The sequence below is a fragment of the Rousettus aegyptiacus genome, unplaced genomic scaffold, assembly GCF_014176215.1.
Source record: "Rousettus aegyptiacus isolate mRouAeg1 unplaced genomic scaffold, mRouAeg1.p scaffold_m13_p_8, whole genome shotgun sequence".
NCBI lineage: Eukaryota > Metazoa > Chordata > Mammalia > Chiroptera > Pteropodidae > Rousettus > Rousettus aegyptiacus.
In genome coordinates this window covers 56,371,298-56,397,997 of record NW_023416311.1, presented here as the reverse complement: position 1 = coordinate 56,397,997, position 26,700 = coordinate 56,371,298, and the positions used below count along the sequence as shown (strand labels likewise).

Below are 26,700 nucleotides of genomic sequence, written 5' to 3'. Positions count from 1 at the left end.
CTGCCGCCTCTGGTTCCTCAGCCCTTAGGACTATTGTGTGTGGTGGGAAGGTACTGGGATAGCGAATACACTTCCATAGCATTCCATTTCTGCACACAATCCAGAGGGAACTGGTGGGCTTATTCCCCAAGCAGGTTATTCCACTGAGTTCTTTATTTCTATGAACGGGTACACCATTCTCTTAACTACTCCGGCTCAAAGCCTCTCGGTCACCTTTGCCTTTTCTCCTCCCTTGTTAGCTGCCTCCTAATCCAGTCAGTTAACAAATCTTGATAATTGCACCTCAGCAAAGTTTTTAAATTTCTTTCTCACTTTCTACCCCAACCCCGTTATCACTCTAGATTTAATGGCCTATTAGAAACTTACTCCTAACTCATTTCATCACTTTCAATTGCTTCTCCTCTACCTTGTGCCCTACTACCAGCTGAAAAATCTAAAGTATCATTTGTATCTATATTTCTTTCTCTGCTCGAAAATTTCCAATGGCTCTCATAATCTATCAAATCACTTAAAAATACCCTCGTTTGGTTTAAAGCCCTCCATCCTCTGGCTCCAGTCTTTTTTTCTGGGTTTATCCCTTCACTCTTCTTTTATCAGCATTCCCCAATCTCTCATGCCCAGCTCAACTGACATTGCTTAAATCTTTTCAAAATCTCAGAGAATGGGCATCTGTGATTCTTAAATCCAGCTGGAGAAGAGATTACCATTGTGAAGTTTTTGAAGGCAGGAGTCAAATTTTACTCATCTTCAACACAGATGGATAAAATATACCTTACACTGAAGTGTATGCTAGCTTTTAGAATTAAGAAATAAATTCCTCTAAAATTGGAATATAATGACAGTTGCATATAACTAAAGCTAAAGGAAGCAGAGTGTTTTTCTTGCCTCTCCAACAAACTGATGAGGTAGATTCAGGTGATCCACAGTCCACTACCTCTGACAAATAGTGAAAATATTTTCTAGATCTCTTTAGCTAAAATGTTGTGCTAATTTAGTAAATATGATTTACTAGCATCAAGAGGTTTAGGAAAGTGTCAGAAGTGAGAACTCTCAGAGAGTCAAACTTTAACTGTTTAAGAGTTTGTATTGTATTCCCAAGATGTAGTTGGCGTGGTCCAAATTTAGATGCAGATAGAACATATCAAATATAAAACAGTAAAGATTTGGAAAGGACCCTGGATAAAATTTCATATAACAGCTTCATTTCACAGGTAAGAAATCTAAAGCTCAGAGAGGTTGTGACAGGCCAAAGTTGCACAGACATTTCGTCATAATATAGTCAATATTTACAAATTGGTTAAGTACTAAAAAAGAAAATAATTTTCAGAAGGCGTAAGTCTAATTGCTTTAAATCTAGTTCAATATTTACTTCCTCTAATAACCTTTGCTCACACCAACTACTTCCTTTCTTCATGTTTCAGTATTTTGTATATGGTATATATTATCATATACTTGTTTTACTTAACTAGTCATTTCATATATGAAATATACCTTGTTTTATCTCCAAATCCTTTGGAAGTACTACCTCAAAACTTTTTATTCCAGAAATCATGGTTGAGGCTTAATAGATGTTTGTTGTACAAACAACTGTCCAGAACAGAATTTACCAGAAAACTGATGCTTATTAAATGTTATGAAAAATATAACAAAACATAGAATCACAGAAATTTTCTATGCTTTTACTATTTTGATGATGAAATCAGGAAAATGGAGGCATGTAGAAGATCATGCATGGCAGTATAAACTTGTGAATTTACAAAACAAAGTGCTATAGGTAGTCTAAATACATGAATGAATCATTATATGAACTTTTGTATGCACAGTATCATTTTATATTGCTCTGTCAGACTTTCAAAAATCACAGACCTTTGCTTTGCAGCCAACAGGAGGAAGAAGAATGTGGTAGTCATTATTAATTATCCCAGTCACGTAATGATTTGGAATTGTACTAAAGCCAATTTGAGGAAATAAATATATTTACGATATTGAGTCTTCCAATCAATGAATATATTACATCTTGTCATTTATTTAGATCACCTTTAATGCCTCTTAGTGAAGTTTTATCATTTTTCTCCAAAGAAGATTTGTACTTAATTTTCTAGATTCATTCATTAATTCATTTACTTATAATTAGATTTTTTATTTTGAGACAATTGTAAATTCATAAGCAGGTATATGGAATAACACAGATTAATCCTGTGTCCCTTTTTAAATTTTTCCCAATGGTAATATCTTATAAAACCATAGTAAACTATGACAACCGGGATATTGACAATGCTACAGTTAAGATATAGAATATTTTCATCACTGTGAAGATCACTCGGATGGCTCCTTTATAGTCACACCCACTTCCCTTCCAACCCCTAACCTCTGGCAACCACCAATCTGTTCTCTATTTCTATAATTTTGTCATTTCCAGAATGTTATATAAATGAAATCATACAATATGAAAACTTTTGGGATTGGGTTTTTTCATTTAGTGTAATCCTCTGGAGATTACTCAGGTTGTGTATCAATAGTTTGCTCCTTTTTATTGCTGAGTAGTATTCCATGGTATGGTTGTACCACAGTTTGTTTAATGTACCATGTTCCTCTACTGAAAGACATCTGGCTTGTACCCAGAGTTTTGGCTATTATGAATAATTCTGCTATAAACATTCACGTATAAATTTTGTGTGAAATAATATTTTCTTGGATAAATGCTCAAGAGTGCCACTGCTGGGCCGTATATTAGTCACATGTTTAGTTTTTCAAGAAACTCATACTGTTTTCCAGAGTCATTGAACCATTTTACATTCCTTCTGGTAATGTGTGAGTGATCTAGTTTCTCTGCATCTTTGCCTATAATATAATGAAATTGAGTAGATTAATTCCTCCACTTCCTTCTTCTTCAAAATTGTTTCAGGTATATCTAGTTTCTTTGCCTTTCTATATAAATTTTAGAATAACCTTGTCTATATCTACTGCACAGTCAAGGATTGACCTTGCCCCAAAAGGTATCACCTTGAGCTTTGGAGGATATGGAGACTAAAGTTAGCTAGGCAGGTGGTCAACCATGTCAAAACAACTGAGTCCCACTAAAAGCTCTGGACATCAAGGCTTGGTTCAGCTTCCCTGGTTTGCAATACTCTATGTGTATTCTCATACACTGTTGCTGGGAGAAGACAGTACTTTCCATGATTTGACTGGAAGAGGATAACGGGAAACTTATCCTTGGAACTTTCCTGGACTCTGCCCTATGTGCCTCTTCCTTGGCTGATTTTAATCTGTACCATTTTGCTGTACTATGCTGTCACTGTGAATATAGCAGCTTTCGGTGAGTTCTGTGAGTCCTTCTGACAAACGATCTAACCTGAACGTGGTCTTAGGGACACCCACTTGCAGTTGGTGTCAGAAGTGAGGGTGGTTTTGGGGACTCCAGAAGTTTGTATCTACAAAAAAATCTTGTTAGAAATTTGACAGGAATTATGTTAAATGTGTATATCAATTGGGGAGAACTGAGATCTTTACTATGTTAAACGATCAAATATATGAAGATAATATGCCTCTTATCTTTATTTCTTTAGTACTGCTGATTTCTTGATGCTGCTATAAATGGATTTTTAACAGCTGTTTTTAGTATATAGAAATGCAATTGATTTTTGTATAACGATTTTGTATCCAGCAACCCTGATAAACCCTTTTAATCCTAAAAATTTATCTATAGATTTTGAATTTTCCACATAAACAATCATATGTGAAAATTTTCAGTTTTGTTTTTTCTTTTCTAATTCTTATAACTTTTATTTCTTCTAGTCATAAATTTAAGCTATAAACTTTAAGCTATAATAGACTCAAATGTATTCATACCATTAACTAATGAGAGGAATAAAATATCACACTAAGAATATTATTATGAATAATAAAAAACTGGTATAAAATTACTAAATTTTCTATTCTGATTGATTTTTGACTATGCACTCAAAAAACCCAGCCCTGTCAGGTAATGTCATCTAGTTGCTGACTACTGGTCATGAAGGCTCCCTGTCACCTGATGATGGAAACTGACAGCTTCTGGAATATTAGTTATGCTCCTAGAACTGTGATTTCTTTTCATCCCAATTAAGGTAATGTAGAGATAGCTATTTTTGTTACATTCAGCCTCCAAGTCTAGAGTTGCCCTCATGCTATCTGGTACTACTTTAATTTTGTTCCCAGTTCTGTCCCCCAGAGCACTTCCTCTCTGAATGTTCCTTAAAAAAATCTCATAGTGCAACTGACTTTTATATTGCAGGAATCCTTAAAGGATCCTGAACTTATTTACACAACACCATTATTACATACAGAATAAACAACCTCTTCCACTAAGATAAAAATGCATTGATATTAAATTAAATACATACATTCACAAATATGTCATGTAAAAGTAGTAAATTCTTACTACTAATTTAGAAATGACATGAGAGCATATTAGGTAGGACTGATTACTTCAATATCAGATAATATTTCAAAGAATTAGGGCAGAGAAGACTCATGAGCATTTAAATTAACATTAAGTCCAACTAAGGCTGATTTACGCTAAAAAATTTTTTTGGGATAAAAATTGAACAGAACCAGATAATGGCTAAACAATTACTAGAAGATAAAAATTATTTACAATTAATTATCCTTACTGTCTCCATACTGAACTTCATCCTAAAAAGATAATTCAAAGCTCTAATAGTGCTTTCCATATGGGCTTTTCTGCAACTGTCCAGAAGACCCACAGGCTGAAATCTTTCATTATTTCTCAAGGCATTAAATTTTCTTTTCTGGAATTAAATTTATTTCTGGGTTTGTAAATATTTACAGTCCTGGTGTTAACATATTGTAATGGATGTAAAGTGTATTTTACATATGTTACAAAATTTGGCAAGTACATATTATTCCCATTTTTTTGCTTTGTATACTAGCTCTCAGCAACATTTAAAATTTAACTACAGGATCATAATTACAGGTCATTTTTTTCAAGTGTCTTAAAATCAGAGTCAGAATTATTAGATCTTGTTAAAGTAGCAATGGATGGGAATTATTTCTCAAAGAATCTGAAATATATCCTTTGGTCATCACTATAGGTGGATGGCATCTATTATTTTATTTATATTCCACAGAGAATATTTAAAAAATCATAGTGATGGGAATCTACTTACAAGGTTAAGGTAGAGAATTAATCTACACAGTTAAAAAGATGTTGGTTACTGAAAATAAGATGTCTTCAGTTGGTCAGATTTCAGTGCTTTTGGGTCAGTTTATATCCATCAGTAGAAACATGGATTGTGGAAGACTTTCCTAAGAGAAGATGTAAATAAAGGAAAACCTATATATCAAGACAAAGGTACTTAAGGAATCCCAATAATAAAGAATGCTAAAACCTATTTACTAGAAAAAAATTTATAAACTGTGAAAAAGAGGGCTAAAATTTATACACCTCTACAACCATTTAACAGTGAAAAATTTAATATCATAGTAAGAACACAGTAGTAGAGTTGCTTTTGCTTTTTTAACATTTATTCAAATCCTTTATTGAAAGAAGTATTTGAGATGACTTACAAATACATTATAGTAGAATAGAAGAAAAAGGAGTAAAGTGTGTAAAAGTAGTAGAGAAATAGGATAAAGGCAGGGATAAGGTAAGAGTAATACATAAGGATTAATAATAGAAATACCCAAACAATTGTCAGATTATGGCTAAAAATTTGACTGATATTAGGAGGGTAATATAACCGATCATGATTAACTGCATCCAGGTGATAAAAGCAAATCAGTTGTAGAGATGAACAATTGGTTTTTACACTTGTATCCTTGGTGGAAACTTATGATACAACACTAAAGAGCAACTTGGGAGAAGTGACTCAGAGGGCATAAAGATAATATGTTTCAGGTGACCTGACAGACTGCAATAGTATGGTTTGTTTACTCAAGAGATAAAATTAAACACATCTAAAGGAATGGATGGACTGTGTCTCCTTTAAACAACTATATTTTTAAAGATAATTGTACTATTTTTATTTTTGCTCAATAGATTTGAGCAACAGAAAGTGTGAGGTTACATCCTCTGGCAAGAATTTTGGTGAAAGATTATTTTTGTGATTTTGGGGTCACCAAAATGTTTCCATAGCCACTCAATTTTGAAGGCTAACAGGACATGTGCTCAAAAAGATGGTCCCTCACAAAAAACGGGGACTTAAGTGACTGGGAGGAAGAAGGGCCAAGAGTTTTTTTTTTTTTTTTTTTTTTTTTAAAATAGTGTTGATAGCATGTCTGTAAAACTTTCAGCCTAGGTATTATACTCTAGCCACAAATCATTACCAATAAATAGCCCATAGCATAGAGAGAATTTGTAAAATTCAATTTTAAGCAAGTAATATGGCTATAATATGTATTCCTAGTAATTATTATCATCATTAAGAAATAAAAGTTAAAATTGAGCATTTACCATGTTCCTGGCATGACACTAAGTACCTTAATACACGAATTCATGTAAACCTGAGGATAATTTTATAAAGTAGTATTATCCTCATTTTTCTGATGAAGAAACTGATGTCTGGTGATATTACTGAACTTTCTAATGGTCATGGTGCTTGCTAATAGATAAGAACATAAGCTCTATGAATGCAGGGACTTTGTTTTGTTCGCCCTTTTTTCCTACTGCCTAGGGCAGTGCCTGGCATATTAAGGCTCCTGATAAATACTTGTTGAAGTAGCTGAGTGTAAATGCCAGCATCTTAAACTCTACAGTACAGAGCTACAAGAGTATGAGCCAACTGATGGTTTCAGTTTAAGGTAGTTGACTGCTTATTTCTTTCTTAAAGCAATGAGACCTACGATATCAATTTGTGCTGGTACAGTAAGTGGGAAAATGATAGCTATCTTTGGTCTACCGATATAAACTTTTAGAAGACATTTTGGTGTAATTAAGATCTCCCCATCCCCCCCACCATTTTCATATTCTTTTCTGGAACTGGTTAGCTTAACTGTATCAAAGAATGAATTTAAATAGTAAACAATTCACTTAATTTTTTAAGGATAAATATTCTATATATATCACTATAGACAGAATCCTTTAAAGGGTTTAGGAAAGTTCACAATTACTTCCTGTTGACCAAAGAGGAATAAGGTTGGAACATATGGATGGTCCAATAAAATAGCCCCAACTGGAAAGCATTTTTCTTGCTGAAGGTAAACAGTACAGCAAAGATGAAAGAGTATACAGATATTTAGTGTACTTTTTTCTATTTAATTTCTGTAGGCATTCTTTTCCTCTCTTCATTCCCTTATCAATTGCATTTTTTAAAATCAGATGAAAACCTGTTATAAGATTCAGTTTTCCTGATTATGTTTTTAAAGGTGGACACTAAACACAGAATTTAGCATAGTAGCCATCTCATCAAATAAAATGATAATCCATGTCACTGTGAGATGATATGGAAGCAGTTAATGCAATACAGAACGTAACTACTAATGTCACAGGTTAACACGATACTGTTATCTGTGTATTCTGTCCTTCTTTCTATCTGTATCATTATCTTTTTTGCTAAAACAGCACCTTGAATATATCTTGAGTGTGGGAAGATGAGTATTTGCTCTCAACTGACTATAGATAGCAATCTTTCATAAGCCACAAATGCAAACCTATTGGAGAAAAGAGCCTCAAGGTCAATGCTTCTAACTTGACATAGCCAATCAATAGGTCATTTCCTAAACATCAGGTTTCTGTGTAAGCATTCCAGATCAGTATTTTTAAAAAGAAGAGCAATTTTCTCTAACATAGCACAATAAGATTGCTGTAGACTTTAACACAGAAAGCAACATTTTCACTTCTACATAACTCACATCTCCTCCTGAAATGAAAGAATAGTCAAGAGGATGAAGGGCAGCATGAGCCTCAGTGAAATATGCTGAACTGCAAAAACCTTGTTTCCTATCTTTCAAGGCAAAATAGAGAAAATGTGAAAAATCTGTGATGATGCAACACCAAACACTGAAATTTAGTATCTATAATAATTATTAGAGAACATTTTATGAAATTCTGGGAACAATTTTTGCTTGAATTTTAAACTTGTATGTTGTATAGGTAAGACAAAACATTATATTTACACTATAATGGATAATACTTCATACTTTATTTTATAATATAACAGTTCATGTTTTATGGAAACAAACTGATTTGAATATATTCTAAGAAAATAAACCCTGATGTATTAAATTAAAAAATAAAATTTATTTAAAAAATTATTTCAAACTTATGAAAAGTTGCAAGAATAACACACTTAACTTCTGAATACTTTTTACTCAGATTTGACAGTTTTTAAAAACATTTGTCAATTTGTTTCAAAATTCACTCTTCAATTTCATGTATATACATAAATATGTATATACAAACATGTTATTTTTTTCTGAACTGTTTGAAAGTAGGTTGAAAATATGCCCTTATATGTATTTCCTAAAAACAAGGAAATTCTCTTATGTAACCACAGTATAGTTATCAAATTTAGAAGGTTTTACATTGACAGGTATTTTAACTCTGTCATTTATATGCCAGTTCTGCCAGTTGTACTTATAGCATTTTTATTGTCCTGTACAGAATCCAGTCTAGTATCACATATCAAAAACTATTAAGATTTAATAATTATTAACCTTCATCTTCATCCACTTCTATATATGTTTTAAAAGATAGTTTTATTTGGCATCTTCTGGAATATAGTTTCATTTGGTTTCAATCTGAAACTTCAGAAAGATATTAGTTCTAGCATATAGTTTTATGACATTTTTAGTAAACTATCTTGGTAAAAACATAAGAATATGACTAAAAATTCCTGGCTAAGGTTACATACCTACCAGTGAATAACCAATATCCATTTGACGCTGTTTTATAAAGAAACTTGCAATCCAGGGAAGAAGGAAATTCCTGGCTATCTCCATGCATGCCTTCCTGCCCTTTTGTTGTTAGCCCTTGGAGGGTTAGTTATCTGAAGGAAAGTTAAAATCAAGCAAATTTTTTATTTGCTAGGAGTTCTAGTAAAAGATTTAATGGAGAGGAGATTAAAATCAGTGACTGAATTTTAAGATATTTGAGGCTTATATTTAGCTCTACATTATTTTTAATTCTAACTCTATTCATATTTAATTTTACATTAACTGCATACATTGATGATGATGGCTTAGAAGTTTACACAGATGAACTGAGGGACTTAAATTTTAAGATCTATTTCTGGCTACTCTGTCAATATGCTTGAAATTCCGGATAAACCATTTAACTTTAATTTGTCCCAATTTTTCTATCCTTAACAGCAGAAAGATTACTGTCTACTGTACAGATACTACTAGGGTTTTAGACATTTAACCTAGTAAAATCATAGTATGAGATGTACTAAAGAAGAACAAGTACATCTTATTATAGTCATTATAAATAAACCATTTGCCCAGGAGACTGAAGAACTTTACTTCTCAACCTATGTTATAGAGAAAAGTAGGAAATACATCTAAGTAAAAGAAAAAAATTTCAATCATCAATAACCAATAAGAGTAGTTCAGAAATAACAAATTAAAAAATATCCTTTCAGATATTTTTTCCTATATATAAACATACACTTTGTTTGTAAAAAATACATTAATGTATGAAAAAATTGACCTTATTTCAATACAAATGCCTTTAAAAAATATACTATACTGAGGGTTCTTGTTCTGGTAATCAGTTGACTTTCCCATTGATAATAATGGTAAACTCCAGACAAAATATAACATGCAGTTATTTGATGGCACTGGAGAGAAACCAAAAGCAGTCAGAAGCCTGGGGAGAGTAAACCCTCCCATGAAGGAATATGCACTGGGTACTCTTCACCTGAGAGAATTCTTTCTGCATGCTCAGGGTGGCTAGAACCTAACGAAAGGCTATAGTTATTGGCTTGAAATATCAAAAGGTGGAGCTCAGAGATGCCCAAACTACTGGAAACTAGAAGGGGAAATTCCTGAAAAAAGGGGGCCAGAGAGAGAGGGAAAGTTCCAAATATATGTACAAATTCCTTTTAATATTTTACATGAATTTTGAACTATGTTTGCATGGAGAACATTCCAAGGAGCTGGTAGAAGGCTACAGCTGGAAAGCTGAAGAAGCTGAGTAGAGATTTAAGTTTGCTGCCCACCAAGGGAGAAAAAGTTTACAGAGTTTGAATCTTGTCAAATTAGTGAAGCTGGATTAAACACCTTGGGCTTTCCATTGACAACCAGAATATTCATTCTTCAGGGGTAAAAATGATGTTCCAGATCTAAGGGTTTACTCTGAAACTAAGGGCAAAAATCACCATATAAAAGTGTAAATCCAAGTCTAAACAAATTCAAGATTATCTGTCAATAATTCAAATGCCCACTCAAAGAAAAACTGACACTCTTCAAAAGAATATGACAGACTCCAGAGACTCAAGAACTCATCAACTATTATGTCCAACATATAATGAAAACTTATTAGATATGCAAAGAAACAGGAAAATGTGATCTACAGTGAAGAGGGGGAAAAAAAGAGAAAACAATAGAAACAGATTCAGAGACCACCCAGATGATAGAATTAGCAAACAAAGACTTTAAAGTAACTGTTATAAGTATCGTCAAGGGCTTAAAGAGGTGGCCATAATGAGTGAAATATAGAGTAGTTTAACAGATAAAGGGAAACCTTAGGAAAAAAAAAAACAAGTGGAGATGTTAGAACTGTAAAGTGTAATATCTGAAAGGAAAATTCACTGCATGGACTTAATAGCCAACTGGAGAAGGCAGAAGAAAGCTTCAGCAAACTCGAAACTGATCAACAGGATCATCCTAGCTAAACAACAGAGAGAAAAAAATTAGGAAAAATAATGAACAAAGCCTGAGTGACCTGTGAGACAAATATAAGCCACATAATTTGTGTAATTAAAGTCCTAGGAGAGGAGGAAAAAGAGAATAGGGCAGCACAAATATTTGACTCATGAACCAAAGACAGATACAAAGAAAATGAAACTAGACACATCATAGTAAGACTATTAAACCCCAAAGATAAAAAATCTTGAAAGTAGAAACTTTATTTATTTATCATAGCCCAAAACTAGATACTTCCCAGATGTCCATCAACAGAAAAATGGATTAACAAATTGTGATATATTCATAAAATGGATACTACTTAGTGATTAAAAAGAATTAATGATACATATAACAACTTGGATGAATCTCAAAAACATTGTTATGTGAAAGAAGCCAAATACAAGAGTGTATGCTCTACATGCCATTTATGTGAAGTTTAACAACAGGCAACAAAAATCTCCCCAAAACAAAAAACCTAAGAAATTAGAACAGAGGTGACAAGGGAGAGGTGGGAGAGCAAGGACAATTGACTGGAACTAAGTAAGAAGAAAATGTGGGGGATGATGGAAATGATCTATATTTTTATTAGAATAGGGTTACAATGGGCATATACATTTATTAAAACTCAATTTGTACATTGAAGATCTAATCATTTCACTACATGCAAATTTTATAATTAAAACAGAACTCAAAATAAAATAAAATTATGTTCAAAATATACTTCATATACACATTTAATAATATTTAATTTATATCACTGAATAAAACTTATTACTCTAGGACATATTTTTTCGTATCAGTACAAAATCATTGACCTACCCAGGAATTAAACCCTCCTGAAAATACTAGCAACTTAGCTAATTAGCCTACATATTAGCCTATATAGCCTATATTAGCCTTTTTTCTTCTATAAATTTAAAGTTTAGCATAAGAACATGTCCATTAACTGGAAGGTGTCGGGGAACTCTAACTCAAAAAGATGAGCTCATTTACTAAATTGCAGAGTCCATTCTAAAATTACTGCTAAAAAATTACAAAATCACTTTTTTTCACTTATAAGATAGTTAGATTCTAACCATGTATCCTTGGTGACTCTCCAAGTCAGGAACTTGTCAGATCAACATGGTGTTCAACATTTACAAGTTAACACAGACAGTTTTGGTCCTTATGAACTTGTCAATGATAAAGGCAATGTAGGAGCACTTTATTACTAAAGGATTGGCAAAGCTTCCAGAGATTATTAAAAATTATAGTCCCAAAAGGACAGTTCAGTAAAAATTCACCAACCCTTTTTATTATGAAGACTACTAATATGAGTCATTACATCCCAAGGCAGTAGAACTAATGAGCATATAATAATAGTTTAAGCTCTGACATTTTAACAAAATATATGACAATGAAGTAGCAAAAACAGGCAATGTCCTTAATGTTTTCCAAAAATAAAAGGAGACAATGTAGTATTTTTTATTTGAGTTGATTCAAAAGCACCTGAAGTTCAAAGATAGTCTAGTACCAAACTGTTCTCATTCAAAAAAAGTTTTAAATAATTCTTAAGTAATTGAAGGTTCCTGATCTGATGGGGTTACGTAAATTCATGTTCTTTATTTTTTCTCCTGGTTTTAGAAGAGGATATGGGAAGAAGTAGTTCCGATTATCACTGGTTTTTTCCTCCAAGTTGAAATGCTTACATTGGTCTAAAATCATTGATTTAAGTGTATATTAATAATCAGGATAATCATTTTCCGTAACAAAATAAATTTAACAATCTATTAGGGCATAATTTCTCACATAATAATGATCTGAATCTCTGTCATCTTCCATTATAATATCACTTCCTGTCAGAGTTCAGAAAAAAATTACATTGAAGAATTTTTAGGAAATTGGTTGAACACTTTTCAGATTATCAGATCAATTTTATGTTTTCAACAATTTTACATATATTTTATGGTGAGGATGGTGTTATATGTTTGCTGGTAGGAAACTGGCATAATGATTATTGCATTTACTGGTTAACTTATCAAACAGTCAACCTTCTCTAAATTTTATTCCATGGACCTTTGGCTTTGTCGGAGGTCAACAGCTATTGATTCAAAGTTCTTTCTGAAGTTTACGAAAACTCCTTACTGCAGTTTTCCTCAGAGGCTTCAGTGTGATCGTGAGCACTATGGTGTGCAGAAGGGAGGATTTTTCAGTGTGTGTCATCTCCCAAGCATATCTGACCAATAAGTTTCTCTTGGGAAAGTTTTGAGGACTTTTATTTCACAAAAAACACTTTAGAAAATTTTGTTCCGGAGGAAATATAGATATAAATTGGAGTTGTAGCAGGATGAAAAATAGGAGAAACAAAAGTGAGAAAGAGCAAATAAATCCTTAAGTCACTTATTTCTCAATGCTACTTTCCTTAAACGTAAAATTCTATTTAATAGCTGTAATCTTGAGCAAGTTCTTTAATCTCTCTCTCTCTCTATTTTAATCTGTAAACATGAGACTAATAGCAATAATACATTGCAGTTTGTGATGAGAACTAGAGTTAATGTATGTAAAATGCAAGTATAGCACCTGGCACATGGCCCTGCTTGAAAAATGTAGATGACTATTATTATTTGAATATTTTGGTGCAGCTTATATAAACTGGCTGCTTTCTTTTGGTCATATAGAAAAGACATTCGTTCTCATTCTAGCCTTCTCATATTTTCACAATATTAATTTCCAAGTGAAAGATTCTGAGAAGACCTGCTCATAAGAAGCCTGCTTACATTTATTGAATCCAGCATTTAGATATGACCAAGGAACCTGTCTAACACTGTTGCATCTTGGCACTCTTGGTTCCACAGAAAAATAGAGTTATTTGGATAGCACTTGATAACTTCTGGTTTATCATCACATGTATTATCAGATTCTACCCTTATAACAAACCAGTGAAGTTGGTAAGGCAGAAACCATTACCTTGAAAGCAAAGACATGGAAACAGAGGCTCAGAGAGGTTAAATTATGAACTGCCCAAAGTCACAGAATTGGCAAGTGGCAGTATCTGGACTCAAACTCATGTTTTGAGATTTAGAGTTAGTGTGCTGAATATTTGCATTTTAAAATAATTTAGTTTAGTTCAATACATATTTATTGCTTTGCTGCTATACGATAGGCACTGTGCTAGGTGAGGTGATACAAATATGAATGAGACATTTTTGTCTTTATTCTTGAAAAGTAATCTAGTGGTATTCGGAAACTCAGAACACATAAAAGAAAAAAGGAAACTGGTGATTCTGAGTAGTTTTCTATGGTAATGATCTTTGTGAGATGCTTAATGGCATCTAGTCCCCAAGAGGCCACCAGAAGAGGATTTATGGTGACCATAGCAAAGACTGTTTAAGAGGGGAAGTTGAAGAACTCCCTGTATGGTGAAGATCATGGTCCTTTCTATGTTCATTTACATTTGCTAATAAACCACACAGTAATGGAGAATGCTGTGGAAACATTTGCTGTGGTTTTTGTAACTCTTCAGCTTGAAACACCTCCATTTCTTGTGTCTATACTTCCTTCTCAACTGATCACAGAAATGTACAGTCAACTTTAGAATGCCTAGTTGTCAGAACATCACATAAAAATGTAGTTTTCCTCTCTTTGATATATTTCTATTGTATTCTCCTTGTTCCTTTTAGCATGCTCATGTTTCCCCACATTTATTACTTATCTTGATGACCTACTGAACTGTTAATGCATGTTTGTTCACAGAATTACTTGAATGCACTCTTGGCATTAGAACCCTCTATTAAAAAAAAGTCAAATCTGAGTTCCAGATGGTGGGGCGGAGTAGGTAAACGCTGTGCATGCCTCCTCCCATGACCACGCAAAAATTTCAACTAAATTAAAAAGCAGTCAACCTGGAGAATGACCTGAAGACTAGCTGAACAGAACTCCTATAACCGGAGATATAAAGAGGAGACCGTATCAAGATTGGTTGGAAATGCAGAGATACAACAAATGGGCTGGTCCCAAACCAACATGTAGTGGTTGAGCATTGGGAGAGTTATCTCAGCCCCCAAGAAGAGTGAGGCGCCCCAGCCCCACACCAGGGCTCTCCAGCCCAGAGTTCCAATGTTGGGAAGAGGAGTCCCCACAAAATCTGGCTGTGAAAATCAGTGGAAATTTTGGCTGTTTGGCTGAGATGGAAGGCAGCTGGAAATCCAGACGTCCCCTTAAAGGGCCCACACACAGATTCACTCCCTTGAGGCACTCACTCTGGGTTCGGGTGGAGGAAGGTGCCAGAGACACAGAGGGAAGGACTGTGCTGTGCGGCTTCAGGGCAAGGGCTGAACAAAAAAACAAAAAACGACAACAGAAAAACAACTGAATCTACATTGGCCTGGTGAGATCTCCTTGCTCCAACTGGTGATTCCCTGAGGCCCTACCCCAACTCACAAATTGCCCTGTGACAGTTTTCGATGGTTACTGGGCAACCAGTCCCACACTTTGCTCTCTGCATGAGGTTCCTTTGGCAGCAACCAACAGGCTTCTAGTTGTTTACCTCGGGACACAATTTGGTGAAGGGCAACCTGGCCCCACCCAAGTTGTAGTATTTCTTGAACAAATCTCAGGGGTCTGTGGGCCCAAGGTGGGCAGCGACTGGTCTTGGAATGAGCTGAGACTTTTGTGAGTGGTCACAGGCACAGAACTGGCAACAAATCTCCGTCTACACCAACCTGGGGAAAACCATTTACTCCAACCTGATGATTCCCTGAGACCCTGCCTCATCCAACTCTAGTACTTCTGAGGCTCATTCAGTTTCTGAACCTTACATGAGCAGCTATCATGCAGCCTTATGCCTAAGGGTGCTCTGACCTTTTACTGAGCTGCATTGTTGGCAGCTGACCTCGGTCACTGTGTGGCCTTTCCCACACACCTCCAGGTCCAGCTCAGGCAGTGACCAAACACGGATAGCTTTTTAGCTCCTATTAGGTGGCTTTGGGCTGGCCATACGCAGCAGCTGACCTTGGCCTGCACAGGAGCCCCTCCCAAGGGGCTCCAGAACCAACACACCCAGAAGCTGGCATTAGACCTCAACAGAGCACCACCTGATTAGCCCCACAAGTGGTACACACAAAGAGTGGTCTCAAGAGGCATACTCAGCCAATAGGGCTAACCCCTAGTATGGGGTGAGCCTTCACATAGCAGCTCATACATTGTGGAGACAGCCTGAGAGTCAATTCTACTCACTGACCTGCCAACAACAACATGGCTCAAATACAGCAGGGGGGCACACATAAGCACACAAAGGTCACTCCTGGAGTACCCGGTACAGGTGATCAGGGAGGTTCTGCCACTGGGCCACCCAGGACACTTTCTACATAAGGCTACCCAGCTAAGACTGGGAGATGTAGCAGATCTACCTAACACATAGAAATGAACAGAGAGTCAGCCACAATTAGTAAACAACAACGACAACAACAACAACAACAACAACAACAACAAAAAACATGTCCCAAATGGAAGAACAGGAGAAAACTACAGAAAAAAGAGCTAAATGAAATGGAGGCAAGCAATCTACCAGATATAGAGTGCAAAACAATGATTATAAGGATGCTCCATGAATTTAGAAGAATAGATGACCTCAGAACTTCAACAAAGAAATAGTAAGCATTAAAAAGGACACAGAAATCATAAAAAAAAGCCAGTCAGAAATGAAGAATACAATAAGTGAAATGAAGAATACATTAGAAAGAATCAACAGGAAACTGGATGAAGTAGAGGATTAAATCAGTGATTTGGAAGACAAGGTAGCAGAAAACACTCGATCAGAACAGCAAAAAGAAAAAAGGATGCAAAAAAAAGGGGGAAAGTTTATGAGACCTTTGACAACATCAAATGTACCAACATTTGCATAAGAAAAGAACCAGCAGAAGAGAGAGAACAAGGGATTGAGAACTCATTTGAAGATATAATGACAGAAAATACCCCTAATTTGGTGATGGAAGTAGACCTACAAGCCTAGGAAGCAGAGAGAGTCCCAAACAAGGCGAATCCAAATAGGTACACATGAAGATACATCATAATTAAAATGGCAAAGGTTAAAGACAAAGAGAGAATCCTAAAAGCATAAGAGAAAGGCAGCTAGATACTTTGAAGGGTACTCCCATAAGAATGGTAGCTGATTTCTCAACAGTAAGTTTGCAAGCCAGGAGGGATAGGCATGAAATATTTAAAATGATGAAAAGCAAGGACCTACAACCAAAAGACTACTCTACTTAGCAAGGGTATCAATTAAAATTGATGGTGAATAGAGTTCCCTAAGTAAAAAAAAGCTAAAAGAATTCACTACCACTGAGCCAGTACTACAAGAAATGTTGAAAGGACTTCTTCAAGAGGAAGAAAGGGGAAAACCCCCATAAATATGAATAATAAAATGGCAATAACTGTACCTATCAAAATGCTGCAATCAAAAGATGTAAGATAGCTGAATATATAAGAAAATAAGACCCATACACATGCTGTCTAAAAGAGACCATTTCAGATCAAAAGACACACACAGACTAGAAGTAAAGGGATGGAGAAAAATATTTCATGCAAATGGAAAGAAAAAAATAAAAGCTGGGTTAGCAATACTAATCTCAGACAAAACTTAAAGTCTAAAATTTAGACTTTAAATAAAGGCTATAAAGAGACAAAGAAGAACATTACGTAATGATAAAGGGATCAATTCAACAAGAGGATATACCCCTAGGGAACATTTATGTACTCAATGTAGGAGCACCTAAATATATAAAGGAAATATTGACCGACATAAAAGGAGAGATCGACAGTAATACGGTCATAGTAGGGGACTTTAACACCCCACTCATACCAGTGGACAGAACTTCCAGACAGAAAACCAACAAGGAAACAGCAGCCTTAAATGACACACCAGAACAGATGGATTTAATTGATATTTTTAGAGCATTTCAGCCCAAAGCAGCAGAATATATTTCTTCTTAAGTGCACATGGAACATTTTCCAAAATATGTCATGTTAGGCAACAAGTTTCAGTAAATTTAAGAAGACTGAAATCATATCAAGAGTCTTCTCTGTACAATGGTACAAAACTAGAAATCAATTACAAGAAAAAAAAACCTGAAAAATACACAAATACATGGAGGCTAAATAACATGCTACTAAAAATGAATGAATGGGTTAACAATGAGATCAAGTAAGAAATAAAAAGATACCTTTAAACAAATAAAAATAAAAAAACACAGGCCCACAGAGGGGGAGGGCTCAACACAGTTAAGACAGCACCTGCCTGTACTGAACAGGAGGAGAGCTCAACGCAAGGGTAATGGCAGCTGTCCCTCCAGGCCTCACCCTGAAGCCACACAACTCAGTATTTCTCTGTATGTCTCTGGCATCTCTCCAGCTGTTATCCCTCCATCAAAGCCCAGAATGACTGTCTGTGGGTGAAAAGAATTTCTTTTTATAAATAGGCCTAAATCCTTGTGGCATGTACTTGGAGTGTGTTACAGGGAAAAAGAGACGACTGCTTTAAAGACATCTCCGGTATCACCATATTTGCTGACCATAGATTACCACAGGTTCTTGTTCACCTGGGAACCCTGAAATATTCTGATGAACTGCTGGAGAAGGTCCTCAAAGGAGAAATGCTGTTGTATGGGAATAGGCAAGAGTGGTCACTTTGGCGTGTTGAACTGATCTGAGATTGTCTTCTGGAGCTTATCGAAAAAAAAAGAGTGAAAAAACAAGTGGAGAGAGCAATTCTATTCTTCTGGATTACTGCTTATGGATCTATGCCTGTGATCACAAGGAAGATATGAAAAGGATTCCATTTTATTGAACACATTGCATATATTATTGACCCAAAGTATAAATTGATCCAAAGAAAACACTACACATTTTTATATCACATAATCATTTGTACGATTTGTAAACTTTGATATTAAGATAAGGGGGTAGAGGTTACAGCAATAAGAATATTGAGTACCCAGTCTTGCTTTAAAATTTTTTCTCAGCATGTCACTCTGTATTCCCAATTTTATCCTTTTTCTTCCTGTTTGGTTGTGACTGTAGTTTTCCTTTTTTATTGACATGTAACAGGAATAATGAAGAAACTTTAATGCTTTCTCTAAATTTCAGATTTTTAAAAATTAATCTACCTTATAATGTGATTACTCTTCAGTAATAATATTGCTTCTAGTCAATTGATATCTTTTCTCAAGGTGAAGTAATTTTCTATATACCTTAATCATTTTCTATGAGAGGGGCTTGGGTAGGGTCTTTGCTGTATTAATGCTGCTGCTCTTGTAAAAAAATCAATCTTGACAACTTATTTTAAAGTTTTTATTGGTAATGACAGTAGGTTTTGTACATAATGATTTTCAAATTAGTACATCTGTTGGTCTAGTATTTTTTTTCCAGAGTAACTACATTGGAATTGAATAAATATTTAAAAAAACTTTTAGAAAAAAACAAAACAAAACACAATTACCCCAAATCTATGGGACGTAGTAAAAACGTCCTAAGAGGGAAATTTATAGCAATACATGCCTACCTCAAGAAACAAGAAAATCCTCAAATAAACAATATAACCTTATATTTGAAGGAACTAGAAAAAAGAACAGCAAAGCCCAAAGTGAGTAGAAGGAAATAATAAAGATCGGAGTGCAAATGAACAAAATAGAGTCCAACAAAACAATACAAAAGATCAATGAATCCTAAAGTTGGTTCTTTGAAAAGATTAACCAAATTGATAAAAATTTAACTAGACTCATCAAGAAAGGGCTCAAATAAATAAAATTAGAAATAAAAGAGAAGCAACAACTGACTCCGCAGAAATACACAGTATTATAAAAAAAAGAAATTACATGCCAACAAACTGAACAATCTGGAAGAAATGGATAAATTCCTAGAAACATACAATTTTCCAAGACTGAGACAAGAAACAGAAAATCTGAATAGACCAATACTACTATGAAATCAAAATCAGTTATTAAAAACTCCATACAAACCAAAGTCTTGGACCAGATGACTTCACAGGTGAATTTTACCAAACAGTCAAAGAAGAATTAACATCTATTCTTCTCAAACTATTCCAAAAAATTTAGAGGTTCGAAGGCTCCCACTCATTTTACAAGGTTACCATTAGCCAGATTCCAAAGCCAGACCAAGACATTACAAGAAGGCAAATTATAGGCCAATATTCCTGATGAATATAGATGCAAAATATTTAACAAAATATTAGCAAACTGAATTCATCAGTATATTAAAAAGATTACACAACATGATAAAGTTGGATTAATTCCTGAGATGCAAGGTTGGTTTAAAATTCACAAAGCAATTAATGTGATATATCACATTAACAAATTGAAAGTTAAAATCATATGATCATATCAACAGATGCAGAAAAATGTTTGACAAAATCCAGCCTCCATTTATGATAAAAATGCTCTGCAAAGTGGGAATAGAGAAAACATATTCAACATAATAAAGGCCATATATGACAAACCTACAGCTAACATCATACTCAATGGGGAAGGCTAACAGTGTTCTTAAGATCAGGAAATGGATAAAGGATGCCCACTTTCACCACTTTTATTCAATATAGTTTTGGATGTCCTAGTCACAGCAATCAGACAAGAAAGAGATATAAAAGGCATCCAAATTGGAAAGGAAGAGGTAAAATGGTTATTATTTGCACATAACATGATACTATATAGAGAGAACTCTAAAGATTCCACCCCAAAACTGTTAGAACTGGTAAATGAATTCAGTAAAGTAGCAGAATGCAAGATTAATATTCACAAATTGGTTGTATTTTTATACAACAATAATGAATTATCAGAAAGGAAATTTAAAAAAATCTCATTTACAATTGTATCAAAAATAGTAAAATACCAAGGAATAAATTTAACTCAAGAAGTAAAAGATCTGTTCTTGGAAAACTGTAAGTCACTGAAGAAAGAAAATGAAGAAGATACAAATAAGTGAAAGCATATAACATGCTTATGGATAGGAAGAATTAACATCGTTAAAATGGCCATACTACACAAAGCAATCTATAGATTCAATGCAATCTCTATCAAATTACCAAAGGCATTTTTCATACACTAGAACAAATAATCCAAAAATTTATATGTAATCATAAAATACCCCAAATTGCCATGGCAAGCTTAAGGAAGAACAAAGTTGGAGGTATCACATTACTTGATATCAAACTATATTACGAAGCTACAGTAATCAAAACAGCATGGTACTGGCATAAAGAGACACTCAGATCAATGGAACAGAGCAGAAGGCCTAGAAATAAATCTACATCTATATGGTCATTTAATCTATGACAAAGGAGGCAAGAATAGAAAATAGGGTAAAGACAGTTTATTCAATAAATGGTGTTGGGAAAACTGGACAAATACATCTAAAAAACTGAAACTGGACCATCTTCTTACATCATATACAAGAATAAACTCAAAATGGATTAAAGACTTAAATGTAAGACACAAAATCATAAAACTCCTAGAAGAAAACACAGGCTGCAAACTCTCTGACATTGCTCTTAGTAATATTTTTTTCTGATATATTTCCTCAGATAAGGGAAACAAAAGAAAAAATAAACAAATGGGACTGTTTCAAACTAAAAAGTTTTTGCACAGCAAAGGAAACCATCAAAAATGCAAAAAAACCCTACTGAATGGGAAAAGATATTTGACAATTATACATCTGATAAGGGGTTAATATCCAAAATATATAAAGAACTTATACCACTCAAGTCCCCCAAAACAAACAATCTATTTAAAAAATGGGCAAAAGACCTGAACAGGCGTTCCTCCAAAGAGGACATACAGATGGCTAATAAACATATGAAAAGATGCTCAAATGTCATTAATCATAAAATAAATGAAAATTAAGACCACAATGGGATATTACCTCAAACTTGTCAGATTGCCTATGATCAATAAATCAAAAAATAGGTGTTGGAGAGGATGTGGAGAAAAGGGAACCCTTGTGAACTGTTGATGGGATTGCAAATTGGTACAGCACTATGCAAAACAGTTTAGAGGTTCCTCAAAAAATTAAAAATAGAATTACCTTATGATCCAGCAATTCTAGTTCTGGATCTTTATCTGAAGAAATCCAAAACACTAATTCGAAAAGATATATGCAACCCTATGCTCACTGTGATGCTATTTACAACAGCCAAGATATGGAAGCAACCTAAATGACCATCAATAGACCACTGGACAAAGAAGTTGTGGTATGTATATACAATGGAATATTACTCAATCCTAAAAAAATAAAATCTTACCAACATGGATGGACCTAGAAGGTATGATGGCAAGTGAAATAAGTCACTCAGAGAAAAGACTAATACCATACGATTTCACTTACATGTGGAATCTAAAGGAACAAGATAAATGAACAAACAAAACGAAAACAGACTCATAGAACAAAGTAGTGATTACCAGATGGAGAGGAGGTTGCAGTGCTGAGTAAAAAAGGTGAAGGGATTGAGAAGTACAAATTGGTAGTTACAACATAGTCATGGGTATGTAAAGTACAGTACAGAGAATATAGCCAATGATACCATAATAACTATGTATAGTACCAGGTGGGTATTAGACTAATCGGGGGGATCACTTCATAAATTACATAAATGTCTAACCACTATGCTGTATACCTGAAACTAAAATAATACTGAATGTCAATTCTAATTGAAAAAAAATTTTTTTTTTTTTTAACCAAATCCTTTCTTGATAACAGCAAAACTTTTATCATCGCCACTTTGCTGTTCGGAAATTTTCCTTCTTAAAATCATTGCTGATTAGTTTTCAGACTGAATCTAGGATCCATTTTCCTGTTCTTATCCTGGCAGCCTTTTGTTGCTAAAAGACCAAGTTGATTACTTACTCACTGACATGTTAGTCATAGCTTTAGATTCACAATCCAATCATCTCTTTACTTGGTGTGTCTGCTTCCTCTTGAGAATATCTATTTGTAGCGATAGTGTAGTGAAAAGCACACTGGGCTTGGAGGCATTACCCCTGGGTGAGATGTCTAGTTCTAACACTTTCTAGTTTTTCGATTCTGTGCAAATCACTTGGCTTAGCCTCAGTTTCTTTATGCATAAAATGGAGATAATAATAGCACCTATTTCACATCTTTGTTTTTGAGGATTCTATGAGATGATATATGTGAAAGTATTTTATACATTCTAAAGTACCATCCAAATGGAAATATCAATTGGCAGTTTCAGATATGTGATTTTTGCGTTCTTTACTCTTTACCTACATTCCCTCTAAGAGCTTGTTTTTTAGTTATTATTAACATTTGCATATAAATGTGTATATATACATATGCATACATACATAAAAACAAAATACAGACTTTGCTGTGATAAGTACTTAACTTCAAATGTTATGTTTTCCAGAGGGAAAAAAATATACTCTTATGAAAAAAAAATTTTTCAAAAATTCTTTAAATGCTTTTCAAAAATCAAAAGGAGATTTTACTGGGTAGTGAACACAAAATGCCACGTACAAATGATGTAGTATTTAATTGTACGCTTGAAATCTATATAATTTTATGAACCAATTTCATCCAATAAACATAATAAAAAGATAAAAAATAAAAAAATAGAAGGGAATACAAAAAAAATAGGTGCTAAGTTCTAAATACTAAAAATGACAAAATAATGTATGTTTTATTTCTAGCCCGAAAAGCCTGTTATTCTCAGCAACCCACTCTTTTGAGGAAAATGATCATAAAAATATGACTGTTTAAAGCTTCTGGAAATACAAGAAACAATTTTAACTGCAAACTTGGTTAAAAACTAAAGTTAATGCTACTATGTGGCTTTTGTATTAATAAGATTCCAACCAAAAAGAGCTATTTCTATTCCATAGAAATAATTTTAAATTCATGTACTATTTACATTTATTTTGGAAAAGTATCTTAAAAAGATATGTCACTATTTTAATTTTTAACATATTTTCACATTTAAGTAATTTAAAATGAAACAAGCACAAATGCAGCACTCTACATATCTTTCTTTTGTTCCTTCCTGACTCCCCAAAAGATAACACTATCTACACTGTATATAGTTTTTGAAATTTATTCATGGATGCTTTAGGTCTTTAGATAATCACTTCCACAGTTTAAACAACTTTTAATTTTGGGAGCACTCTGTGTTTCAATAAGGCTTACCAGGACTATAAATTTGTTAAAGCTTTTTAAGGTCAGGGACCTTTCATGTCTTTTGTCATTTTTTTTTTATACTATCTGCATCTGTAAATCAGAGAGAAGACTGAGAATCGTATAAATAAATATGTTAATGCTTTTCAGTACCTGTAGATCTGATATAAAAATGAATGGAATATTAATGCCATAGAAACTGTGGCCTCCCTCAGACCACAGAAAATAGAAACGAATCCCAACCAATGTGCACCCTTTTGAATTTGTTGGGAATCTCCTACTATTCTCTGAAAGACTGGGCTAAACATGGGAAAACTGGATTACAGCCTTTCTGTCTTTCTTCTAGATGTGTAATATTTGATCTTTCATGACATGTCTTGTACTTTGTCAGAAATCAACAGAAAATATATAATAAAAATGGATATGATGATTATTTCTCAATACAGAGATGTTAAATAATAAAAATAATTCAGTGCCTTGTAGGCTAAGTACAATGCTGTCATGAAGAATATAGGTTTAGAATAATCTTATAAGAGCTCAGTTCATTTTAGTTCAAACAATTCCTCAGTGCCTTGTATATGCTGGACACTGTTAGGCAGTGGGCATACAAAGAGAAACAAGACAGAGGATTCATTATTGAGATTACAGTACCTTTGGAAGGAATCCAAGACACACCTGCCTTATTTTGAATTGTACTTTGTGCTAAATGCATTAAAATAAAATTTCAATATTATATGAAAAATTATATTTAGATAAATTCTGCCTCTAATGAAAATGACATTGCATTACAAACTTTCCAAACTAAAACCAACATATTATTTCTATTATACTGAACCTTCAGCAAAATAAACAAATATAGAACCTTTCTGCTAAAACACAGTAACTACATTTGCTATAACATCTACTGTTTTCTATAAAACAATAATTCTTATTTTTTCATAGATTTTTAGTAAATAAATGGCTATTGTCTACATTAGATAAGCATAAGAATATGTATAGCTTTTTCTCTATGAAGGATTAATGGCCTTCTATCTGATTTTAAGTTAGGCATCTTCATGTTTCTAATGGAATATACCAAATGAATTATAGCTTGTCTGTTATCTCTCTTAGTCAATAACACAAAATACGGCCACCTAAGATTCTCATCAGAGGTTTTAGCTTTGAATTCTCTAATACTTAATTCCTGCCAAAAATGTGTTTGAGACAATAATATTCAAGAATCATATTTAAGGTACATTTATATTATCCATTTTCTAGATTTTACATCTTTGGTTATAGTAAAGTTTCTCATCCATGAGTTATGAAATAACGTTATAGTATTATAGGCTTTTATTTTATTGTATTATAGTTTTCCCCCTCTCTCTTCATAGAGGCATTTATTGATCATTAATAAAAAAGTTAACAATATCAGAAAGAAATTAAGAAAATGCTCTTTATGATAGCAGCAAAAAGAACAAAATACCTATAAATAAATTTAACCAAGGAAATGAAAGATCTATACATTGAAAACTGTAAGACATTGAGGAAAGATATTGAACAAGACACAAAAAGATGAAAAAATACTCTGTGTTCATGGATTGGAAGAATTACTACTAGTAAAAAGTTCATTCTACCCAAAGCAATCTACAGATTCAATGCAATCCCTATCAAAATTTCAATAGCATTTTTCACAGAAATAAAGCAATCCTAAAATTTGTATGGAACCACAAAAGATGCTGAATAGCCAAAGCAATCCTGAGAAAGAAGAACAAAGTTGGAGGCATCACATTCCTAACTTTAAATTATATTTTAAACCTATAGTAATTAAAACAGCATGGTATTGACATAATAACAGACGTATAGCTTAATAGAACAGAACAGGGAACCCAGAAATAAACTCATGCATATAAGGTCTATTATTTTTGACAAAGGAGTCAAAAATGTTCAATGGGGGAAAGGATAATCTCTTCAATAAATGGTGATGGAAAAACTGGACAACCACAAGCAAAAAAATAAAACTGGACTCCTATCTTAGTTAGATTATACACAAAAATCAACTCAAATTGGTTAGTTCCCTAACACAGGTCTTGGCAATGATTTCTTGGATTTGACACAAACAGCAAAGGTAACAAAAGTAAAAATAAGCAAGCGGGACTATATCAAACTGAAAAGCTTCTGTACAGCAAAGAAAATCATCAACAAAATTAAAAGGCAACCTATGTAATGAAAGAAAATATTTGCAAGTCATGTATCTGATAAGGGATTAATACCTCAAAATATAAAGAACTCATACAACTCAATAACAAAAAAACAATGTGATTAAAAAAAATGGGCAGAGGAAATGAATAGACATTTTTCCAAAGAAGACAAACAAATGGCCAACAGGTACATGAAAAGGGGCTCAACATAACTATCAGGGAATGCAAATAAAAACCATAAGGAGATATCGCCTCTAGGATGGCTATTATCAAAAAGATAAGAGATAACAAGTGTTGGTGAGGATGTGGAGAAAAGAGAATCTTTGTGTACTGTTGATGGTAACATAAACTGGTATAGTCACTATAGAAAACAGTAGAAGAGGGCCTCAAAAAATTAAAAATAGAACTCTTGAGTGATTCAGCAATCCCAATTCTGGGTATATATCCAAAGGAAATGGAAACAAGATATCAAAGAGATGTCTATACTCCCATGATCACTGCA

General features: G+C 33.8%; 1 protein-coding gene across 2 annotated transcripts in view; it reads right to left on the bottom strand.

The window, feature by feature from the left end:
- Window positions 1-26,700, bottom strand: part of FAM172A (family with sequence similarity 172 member A) — a 352,017-nt gene that overhangs the window by 11,365 nt on the left and 313,952 nt on the right. The gene's annotated exons all lie outside the window — the stretch shown is intronic.